Genomic DNA, 11,173 nt, shown 5'->3' on the forward strand with positions numbered 1-11,173 from the left:
GTCCGACGATCTCGTAAATACAACACACTTCCTGCACTCCAGCTGTTTCCGTCTACGACCTCACGCATTATTTCATTCCGATGGACCAGCTATGGAACAATCGTAACACGAGATCTGCTGTGCACTTGATCCGTGAGCGCAAAGATTGACAGGATTCTGGTTGACCTTGGCTGGTGGTAACATTTGTTAATTAACTTCGCTGCGGTGGCGGCGTCAGGAAATGTAAAAACGCCAGAGCGTCAGCTTTTCCCCACTGGAAATTTGCTTGGAAACCAATTGATGGCGTTCCAGCAATGCTGGCACGAGCGGCGTTTTGAAAACAGGCGCGCAGCTCTGCTTACCTTTGTTGAGATGAAGAGTAACTCTAAGCATCTCGGCGCAGTGCACCGCCTAGTGGTCGCGTTCATTCGACGGACGAGTAAATTAAGCTGGGAGACGCAAGTTGAATAACGCCTTACCACATGTGTCTGCACTTGACTGCCGTTGTATGGAGGAATCCAGGTGATCGTGGCTCATTTAACGCAATCGGCATGGTCCCCCAACGCGCCGTTCCCCAACTTCTATCTGGCTACTGTTAAGTGTATATAAAAAAACACTTCCTCATCTGTTATTACGTGTGATATTAAAAAGCGGTACACTTTGTCAAACAAAGTCATAAAAAATAAAGGAATAATTCTTGTGAACCGTTCAGGAGCGATGACACTTCTACCACACTACAGCCCAAGTTCAATACAGCCCATTCGTGCAGCACCAGTTCTTGCAAATTTTTGTTGTTGAAAATTTAAAAAGTGTTTTGGAGACCTACTACTATTTTATTTTGTTAAAAAATAGCGGGCTCTTGTCGGCTTACAAAATCAAAGATTGGACGAAGCCGTAAAATCTACCGCAATGCACGATTGTTGGATTCACTTGTGCCGCCGCCTACAAGGTCATTCTAACCCCAACATGGGGAAGCGATCCTTGCATGTTACTATTGCGTTTAGGAAGATTTTTAAGAAAATCGTAGTAAGCGATCCTTTTAATACCAGAACATTTTGTTAGCTTAATTCACTAGGCACGAGTTTAATCTTTTGTTTTTAAAAATCTAGCAGCTCTCTGGCATATTTGTCTTTTCCATGCTCTTTCTTAATATTACGCACAGAAAGCGGCGATGGTTGTCCATTCGAAAAATATTAATTACATGTTACGGCAAAGTACTTTATTAAACAACGGGCTGACGAAAGTACACCGATATACTGTGAACAGCAAATCGTTTTGAAGCACTGCGATGTCTTAAATACCAGCATCGCTACCTTTCATTCCTCACAAGTAAACTCTTCTTCTACCCTCTTACCATAAAGCTTTCAGTGCTCGTTTCTGCGTTTCATTCCTAAAAAACCGGTCTTCGTTTATTACGCATTGAGCGCCAGTTACCCCGCACTTTCTGCTGCTTCGATCGTTTGCAGTGATATTATTTACAAATTTTCATTGTGAAAAGCCGTTCCGTCTAAAACCACAACATTCCTAGAAATAACCCGGCGCTGAGTATCTTGAATGTGTTTTTATTGCAGCTTTGAATTAACTATTGTGGTTGATAGCTTTTGGAGAAACACGCAACAAAAGTACACTGCAAGAGCGCTCAAAACAGGATGGGCGCCGAACCTTTCATTACCAAAAGGTGCACTGGTTCGGTGGATTCATGGGTTCCCCGGCGGCGCAGCCGTAGGCCCTCGAGAACTCGGGCATATTCATCAGTGGCACAATACAGCGGGAGCGGGGGGGTGCATAGGGGGCCTTATAAGCTTTGTTTTGGTTGCACCATTTTACGCAGTGACTGACGAAGAACAGGCGCTCCGCTGACATGTCGAGCCCCACCAGCGTTACGTTGCTGCGTGAGGGGGACAACGAAGCGAAGGCAGCGTAAGCAGTCATGGCGCCCACCAAGTCGGCCAAGTTCTCGGAGTCCAGCGTGTCGTCCAACACCTCCATGCGGGCGTTGAATGGTAGCTGCGAATAGCAATCCCGCTGTGCATTAAAACAGTTAGGCAAATGTTTACATGAATGAAGCTACCAAGCGTACTATACGACATGCCGTTTCAATTTGTTCAGACAATTAACGGTGCCGTTACTCCTGTGTTCGTTCTTTTTGTAAAGCTTCGAGACCATGGGTTGCTACAAACATGTATACGCCTAATTAGTCTTAATTACAGGATGGGTACCAAGGAAATTGAAGTGCAGTTGAAGAAGTAAATTAGGTGGGGTGATGGAATTAAGAAATTTTCAGGCGCAAGTTGCAATCAGTGGACGTAAGACAGGGGTGATCGGAATTTGGAGAACGCTGAGAGAGGCCTTGAACCTGCAGTTGGCATAACCAAAAATTAGTAGCTCTTCCCTTGTCGAGGAAATGGGAGTATGCGAAGCTTGGGGAGTGTTTCTTCGGTGTTCCTCCGAACGAATTGCACTGACGAGTACTACGTTGTGCTCGAACCACAACCCGTCACACACACTGCACCTGGCTCTGTTCTGGTTGAGAAACTCGCGTTGAAGCCTGGCCGTCGCACCGGGGAAGATGGCGCTAGCTTGCCGATGCGTGCAACACCATCGTCAGGGTCCTGGAGGGCTAGACAACGCTGACATGTGGCCTCAGCATCGCGTTCCCGCAACACAGGTTCGGTGGCTCTTCACTGACGTTTGGCCTCAACATCGCCTTCCCTCAACTCGGGGTCCGCGGCTCTTCGATGACGTTTCGCCTGGGCTTCGGAGGCTCTCACACTAGAATGGGCATGTCGACGACGAGGAATTTCCCGAGCGCGTTCATTCTGGATAAATATCCATGATATTTCTTCAAAATTTAATGTGTGCGTTACGGACGACATTGAATGACTCATACCCCCTTAAGCAGTAGCTCAATCCCCTCAAACGCGGCCTCTCCATTACGACGACAGACGAGAAGTGAAATTCTACGCTGGAGTGATTAGCGGCAACGCAGCCAGCTGTGGAAGCAGACGACGATGAAGAACGCGGGAGCAGTGGCACGAGCGCGTGACGAGCACCTGTGCATATAAAACCCCGCTTTTAAAGGAGCATATGTTGAACCGACAGTGGCTGGATCGGTTAGCGTGGTACTCCCGACTGGCTGCATATGGACAGCAGCTAGGCTTCATGCCAAAGGCCGCAGCGCCTCCGCCTCGTGCCGACGATGCGGTGACCCCGAGACACTCGAACATCTCCTCTGCGCCTGTCCAGCCCTAGCACAGGAACGTTCGAAGGTCATCCGAGCCTATAGACTGCAGGGACTTCCTGCTGACTCACTGACCAACCTGCTGTTCCCATCCCGCTACCATCTCCCCGCACTACACAGCCTCGTGGAGTACGTGGAGGCGAGTGGGATAGCAGCATACCGCTGAGCGTACCTGCCCTTGCTGGTCCCTGCCGCCTCTGCTGCCTACCCATGTGCGGACGAGCCCCCTGAACTATCTCTCTTCTCTTTTTCTTTACCTCCTACTCGCCCTATCCCGTACGACGCTGCGCCGTGCTCCCTTATGAGCTGCAGAATTAAGCGTCTCTTCCTTATGTATAACAAACACCTAGCGTGGTGGTCTCGCAACCAGGAGGTGGTTGGTTGCAACCCGCAGCCCGAGGAGCAGCTTTTTTTTCCCGCTGCTTGAGAGTGAGCTTTTCGTGGTCACACCTGCAATGGCATCGACACTGGCGAGGCAATAGAAGCTTCGCTTGAAGAGAGGGTCGTCGTGATCGTAATTTTGACGTCCCGCGTATATGCAGACTCTCAAACCCCCCGCTCGGGAGCCACACGTGTGGCTCTCGCTCGTAGGATTCCGAACCATGGCTCGATCACGAGCAAAGATAGCGCTGCTGACAGAGGGTATGCGCTTCACTCGTTCGTGTAATGGACAATCCAACACTGCCACTCTGACCGCCACCAGTCGGTGTAGCATTACATAAATATCAGAACGCCAGCGGTCGCCGTTCTAATACCACTTCCACAATAAAACCTCCAAACCATTGTTGTTTCAGCTATGCCCGTGTACATATGAAGAGGTTGCTTCAACTGCTTAAAATGAGGCTAACTTAGTTGTCCGCTGTAGATGTGGGCACGTTTTGCTGAGGCAGCCAAAGTTCACACCTGAACCGAACTGCACATAATGGTAACTCAGCAGCTCCAGAAATCAGCTAGTGTTCATACTGGGCCTCTAAAAACAGCAGGGGTACCGAACCACGATCATTTATAACTAAAAACTAAATCTGCTTTCTTCACACTGTTGAGCATTTTCTTTCTGCTGACGTTGTTAAGATTTCAAAGCTCTGCGCTGCTATATATAGTTGAGAGGCGTTCGAATGAGAGGATCCTTATTGACTCAAAGGTGAACACAGTTAAGCAGGGACGTATATTCTCGTAGAATGCATTATTTATTGGATGATTTGAAACAGCTGCTGACCTAACGGTTTCGAGGCGTTCTGTGAGCACTCTTCCCAACTAAACTGAGGTAGTGCACTGAACGCCCTTAATCTTGTTTAAGATTGGTTCCAGTTACGACAGCGTTGCCTATCCTATATTCTATAATTATGTGGATAAAGCTGCGCTCGATAATTATATGTGAATGAGCAGTTCTTTTAAAATATATATTTATCCAAGTGGAACAGCTCAGCGAAAAACTGTTGATGCGGTTTATTCAAGCTACGATTTTTATCGTCTTATTTGCTGTTACAAGCCTTTAGTGTGAGCCTGGTTCACTTTTTCATTGACTCTAACTACCGTAAACCTCCACATAAATCCTTGTTTCGCCTACAAAAGTACACCAGAGGAGGAGCGGTGCAAACAGAGACTACATTTTCACGGTGTGCGTCTGCAGAGGCGTAAGAAAGTAACACAACGAAATACTTTTTGCTCGCAAACGCCATCTTGTACCGATGTTCTAAGTGCAGAATGACGGTTACGTTTATCGCTCCTCAAAAGCGGTGCCTCTGGTCGGCGAAAATTGGCGCGCATTTCGACGGTGTGCTAGATAGCGGAATGATGCACGGTTTTTTGTGACGGCGCTGCTGAGGTATTTTTGCCACCATCGGTTACATCACCTTGCTGCTGTTAAAACAATATAAGTGCGGGGTCTTTCGCAGTTACGGTTACTTTGGAGCTTCTACCACGAGGTAACTGTAAGTGGACCAACAAGAAAACTACGGGCTGGGAAGGCACTAGACTTCTGCGCTGCTAGCTTCGTAAAGTTTGCTCGTTTTTTATTTCTCTCTTTATAGGTAGTTTTCTTGTTCCGAGGGCCGATGTCCTCACCTGTTACGCTTCGCACAATTTGACATTTACCACCTCTACCAGAGAGTTACTTGCTTTGGAGGGATTTACCCGGGTCCTAATGAGGCAGCTTGAACCGAAGCGCGATAACTATGGAAATCACGAACACCTGCGAGGGATGTGCGGCAAGGTACGTTGATCAATGGGGAAGTGCGCGGGGCTCGTCACCAATCCTGTCGTTTTACACCCGCCGTGGTTGCTTAGTGGCTATGGCGGTAGGCTGCTAAGCACGAGGTCGGGGTGATGAAATCCAGGCCACGGCGGCCGCATTTCGATGGCGGTGAAGTCCGAAAACAAGTGCGCGTTAAAGAACCACAGGTGGTCCAAAACAATCCGGAGCACCCCCCCCCCCCCCCTTACGGCGTGTAAAAGCACATCATTTATTTTGGAAATGTGGTTCCACGGTTTTCTTTACTTGCGCGCTTTGTAGTGAAACGAAAGCAGTGCTGTACGTTTCACGCCTCTGCCTTAGGGAGTACGAGACATTGCACCTGGCCCTGCACTGCCGCCTGGTTCGGCGCACCCGGCTTTTCTGTCAACGAGATGGACGCTAAAAACACCATGGCATCCTAGCCATAGACAGTTTCGCTATAAAACTACATCGTCTTCCTCTTCCTTTCTCGGCACTTCCTATCTTTGGTACAAGTTGGACGCGCTGTCATACCATATGAAATTCAGTCACTGTGTGTACCGTTTTGCAATATGCACGCCAAAATATAGCGTTGAAAGCAAAGTCGCTGACGAAAAAATACGGATGTTCAAAACGTGTCTCATATAGTTTGAAATACTTTTAGATTTTTGATGCAAGTTGAAATAATGTGTGCAAAACGTTTTAGTAAAATAGGAATGCAGAGGGTGCAGGGGCTTCAATGTACATTCAAGTAAGTGGCCAATTACCAGCTTCAATTTTTCATTGTATTACACCGCTTGACACTAGACATAATGGGCGAATTGATGCTTATGTAGAGTCCCGGACGAAAAATTGTTGGCGTTCGCATACATCACGATGCTGTAGAGTTCTCATGGCAGTCTATATCTGTAATCTTGATAAAATGCACCAAGAATTTGGAACACTGCAATCCGAGATGCAGCTGTACTAATGTACGATTCCAAGCAATCGATAAATGTGGTGAAAGTTCAGTTTCAAAATTATTATTTGGTTGCTGAATGGGTTATAGCAAATTATCAAGTTGAATCTACTCACAACAGATCTATGTTGATTTCGCAGGCAGAGTGTTCTTTTTGTGTATTCCTTTAAAAACTCAGGCGTGACCCAAGGTCGGTAGTCCATTGTTACTCCACGTACGTCAAATGCGTGCATAATCTCGTGGCCCACAAGCTGCAAGCAGAAAAGTATGTTTGTGAGAGAAAAGATAAAAAAATAATGATGCGTGTGCGACGCAAATTCAGCAGTTGTGGAACGGACTTGACATAAAATCACTTTTTTTGTCCGTTGCCTAGACGTGTAGCCGTCTTGATTTTTTTTCTTCTTTCTTTGTTTTATTTAGAAAAAGAATGGCGCTATTCTACTCCGTCAGAACCGACCTATGTCTTCGGCACAGACAGCACTTCTCTTCCTCAGCGATTGCACGGCTTTCCTCGCTGCTTCAAAATACACCAACTTGCCCAGCGATCCTGCTGTCACACATTCTAAAATGTACAACGTGGCTTTCCCAAGGCGATATCATGGGAAACATTTTTATGAGTAGCATTCTCTCAGAAAATTTGCTACTTGCGGGGTTTTTTTCAGTTTATATCTAGCCGTTTTTCACCCGTAACCGAAGTTGTATACTAACTTCAATCTCTAGGTATGAGCTAGCTGCTGTCCTTCATAGCAGATAACGTGAATCACTATCTTGCCTAGTAGGAAACTTCGGTGGCTGAGTATGTGTGCAAGACAACGTCGGCATCGCGTACAACCACTGGTTGATGTCAACTCTTGACCAATCCATCAGGATGGCTATGCCAAGGTCACAAAAAAGGTATGCAACCTAAATATAGTGAAGCCGTAGCGCTCCTTTCGCAGCGAGTACCTACGCGTCGATCGCCGCTGCATGGGATCTATTGCAACTGTAGTTTCAGGCCGTATACTAGGATAGTTCGGAGTTTCATTTGAGGCATAGTGATTACAAGGTATACCGTACTGCGGTATCATTTGACATTGTATTTGCCAGTGAGAGTGCAACTTCATGTGTCTTCGTTGGCAATGCGGCGTGTTGGTGCATTACTTTAATCACAATGGCGAAAACGTCAACCGTTGTAGTGAAATGGGTTCGGCTAGAATTAGTGCTTTAACTTTGAGCACTCACGCGAAATGATAAGTGCTGCGAAAAGGGGTTTCTCAAAACATGCTTACACGGCTTCCCTAGCCGGGACTTGTTAGAAAAAGAATTAAAGCATTCTGAGAAATCTCAGAATGCCACCATTAGCCACACCACCACCTGACATAAGTTGGCTATCCCAGGCATCTGTCCACCGCTGCCTAAATTATTGAAGCCAGGTAATCAAAATTGCGCGAATTGAGTAGTATGTGTTAGAAATACAAAAAGGCGTTTAGTTTCCTGCTCGAAGAGTGTTGTTTAGAGTTTACCTTTACCTTTGCGGTAAAGTGCATGTTGGTCAGACGAGACGGGGTGCCTCAACGCGGTAATGTCTGAGCACGAGTGAAATCCTGCCCAATACAAGCAAGAACGCTCACTCTATTATTGCAGATATAATGGCTAAGTTCCATCCTATGACAAGTGCAGAAATGGGGATAAGGCAATGGAGCAACTTAGTAGAAAAAGAATTAAAGCTGGTTCGACGTACCTAGGACGAGATCAATGTGAGAACTATTAGACTTAATATACAAAGAAAGTGCTTTTCTGCTCACACTTCTTTCGGGTAATGTTGTATTGTTTATGATTAAATCATTTATCATGTACAGCATGCGCCTATGAGCATGTCCGTTTTCTTCTATCAAATCAGTTCGAAGTCGGTGCTGCGTGCGTCTTGATTCTGCATCCGTCACTTTCCTAATGTCCTGGGACTCACCTAATAGGTAACTGCACCGCGGATGCAGAGCGTGGTTAAGTGCACCCTAAAAAACTAAGGTGACAACTATATTCTTCAAAAAAGCTGACCTAAGCTGCGAAGAAGACCTGCTTTTGAAGTGTATATTCAGTAATAGAGCAGACGAAAGATCTAGCAGGGCAAAGAGGACAGCAAAGTATGAAATACCAATGCCTGACTAGGAGACAAGACGATTGCCAGGTTTCTACAATGTGCTGTGAGATTTTAGACGACTGAATACCGGCCATCATTCAAATAAAGCCACATTTTCCCACATAAATCAGGTGCCACGCACGAATGACTGTTGCATAACGATTAATCACATCTCCTAGGCACAGTTCCGTTGCGCCAGCTTAAAGAGGACATGACATGCAGAGCCGCCAACTGTGGATAATCACCCACGGCTGGTAGTGTTAATTTCTACTCGCTTTCGCACTGCTGCAGATGGGTTGGTACTCAGCAGCTATGAAGCTTGTGTGTGTGCATGCAGCGTAATAATACATAAATATGCTTACCGCTCCGAGGCCGCCGTAGTTCAGAACGAGTGGCCCGCGAGGATAAAAGAAGGGACGTTGTATTATGCCAGTCGGTATGGTAACATAATTTCTGCCACTTTGATAAAAGGCGTTCGCTACCGCCTCTTCGTATAACAACGTCCTCTGGTCGGACCAAATGTAATGGGACGAGAGAGACAAAGCCTTGATCCATGTCGGGAAAAGCCGGTCCGTGGGTGCATCCGGGTAGAATTCTGCAGCATCAGGAAAAAAAGAAACAATGCGCCAAAGTCGTTCATTCAGTACACACACACTTTGCATACGCAAAGTTTGAGTGATTTCTGAAGAAATTCAAAGATGATAGTAAGAAAATTTTGGTTAAACATTCTGTAGCCTAGAGTTTTGAAGATTTCGTACGTATTTCCGCGTATTGTGTACAAAAGGACGCCCTGCAAAAAACAAAAACAAATTGAGACAGATTCTAATACACGTCTCACGCTCAATTTTGATTTCTCTGGGTTCTTAATGATGACATCACTAGTACTCAGTGGTCTGAGTTTTCAAGAGTCAATGTTATTCTCCGTAATCTATAAACCCGTCGACTAACCACAAATTTCCACATATTAAAACGAATGATTTGTCGTTTCCACATTTGTAGGTAAAAACTAGAATTGCTAAATTTGACCGAACCATGCTAACATTTGCTTTACACTTTACTCTCAGACTATATATAATCACGCAGTTTGGAATTGAATTACGGCCTGTATTGGTGATGACTACCACCATGAGGTGCTTGTCAAATGCGCTTTTTGACAAAATTTTGCTTATCTGTCTCTACTTTCTCTTACCACTGCAGTATGTATGTTATTTCAGGAAATCTGAAATATTTGAAGGTGACGGTCGCTAGAGGAGCTGATAGTTGGCGCACAGAAATCTTGGACGTAGCATCCAGAGCCCACCAGCATGTGGCAGTGCTTCGATAACTAGCAGTTTGAAGAAGTTTACATCTGTCTAGGTTAGTACAGCGCTAATATGAATATTTTCACTCTTAGGGATTCCCTCAATAGCAGCCTGCGAGTACCAACATACCTGTGGCCGATTTGGATCATTATGATGTAACATCTGAATTTCTTTTGCAACGAGTTTTGTTTATCTGTGCCGTGGCACTATATGAACTGCCTATCTGAATGGAGCCTGAAATATTAACAGACAGCATGGTCGATGCTATTAGTGACAAACAATGGACGTTCAATAGGTATATGTTTAGGTGGGAATAATAAAGAGGGTCAAGAAAAAGTTAAGGACTGCGCAGAAAGGGACGGAACGAAAGATGTTGTGGATGATAGCGGAGCGGATCAGAGAACATACGACTATAGCCGATATTTAGTTGACAATACGAGAAACAAATGGAGCTGGCCAGGTCATGTAATGCGGAAGGCGGATAACTGGTGGACAATTAGAGTCCGTCATGCCGTCACAGTGGCGTTATCCGCATTATTTCCCAAAACCATACTAAAAAAATTAGTCATAGTTTCTCATGGACTGGGAAGCATCAGTTGCGATAGCAAATTAGTGGAAAGCTATATGAAGTAAGGATACTATTAACTTATCCCAATGTTTCTCAATTGCTATTTATTTAGCAGAGCACTAATAATGCGGACCTACGGTATATACACGAATGTACAGGTAAGTAACATTCAGTTCGTCAAGTTAATTAATAATTGTCTTGGTGGCGCTAGAGAATCGACAAGTATCACCATTTCTGGGAAGTTTGCTACTATCACACACAATCACAGCTATTGCTTCGCGCAAAGCTTTGGTTTTTGCACGTACTCTTAGCACAAAAGGGTTGCGCGATGCGATTGCTTTGATTAAAATTAGTTTACTTATAGCTCTAGTTCTCAGTGTGTAACTAGCGGTAAAATGCGTGGACAGGGCACAATCCCTTATGAAAATGAACCATGAGTTTCTGATTAGGACGTTATGCGTTTCTAATGTGCCATCAGACAGGCATCAGAAATGCATCGTCTAATGTTGTTTAGCATCACAAGTACATCAGAGACTCAAATGGCAATGCATATTAGGATTGCTGATGAGAGGAGTACACAGCTTTTTTTGTCATTGCTAATGTTAAAGCACATGACATAAAAATGTGTATGACACGAACTTTTATTTTTTTTTTCTTATTTTTTTTATTTTATACAGCAAAGCTGTCGTTGGTTAGGATCTAAAAAAATGTCTCCGAAATGTTGACAAAACACAAGTGGGCCGATCCTGGAGGTAGTGCAAAAAGGGTCCAAGCGCAATGGCACATACGCAAGTCATG

At 45.2% G+C, this 11,173-nt stretch overlaps 1 long non-coding RNA gene across 1 annotated transcript; it reads right to left on the reverse strand.

The window, feature by feature from the left end:
- Positions 1-786: 786 nt before the first annotated feature.
- Positions 787-9,095, reverse strand: LOC125943992 (uncharacterized). Its single transcript, XR_007466040.1, has 3 exons — positions 8,869-9,095; positions 6,507-6,641; positions 787-1,986 (listed from the first exon to the last, which is right to left on the reverse strand). It is a non-coding gene; the product is annotated as an uncharacterized LOC125943992 (long non-coding RNA).
- Between the last annotated feature and the right edge of the window lie 2,078 nt (positions 9,096-11,173).

Source organism: Dermacentor silvarum, chromosome 3 (genome assembly GCF_013339745.2).
Source record: "Dermacentor silvarum isolate Dsil-2018 chromosome 3, BIME_Dsil_1.4, whole genome shotgun sequence".
Taxonomy (NCBI): domain Eukaryota; kingdom Metazoa; phylum Arthropoda; class Arachnida; order Ixodida; family Ixodidae; genus Dermacentor; species Dermacentor silvarum.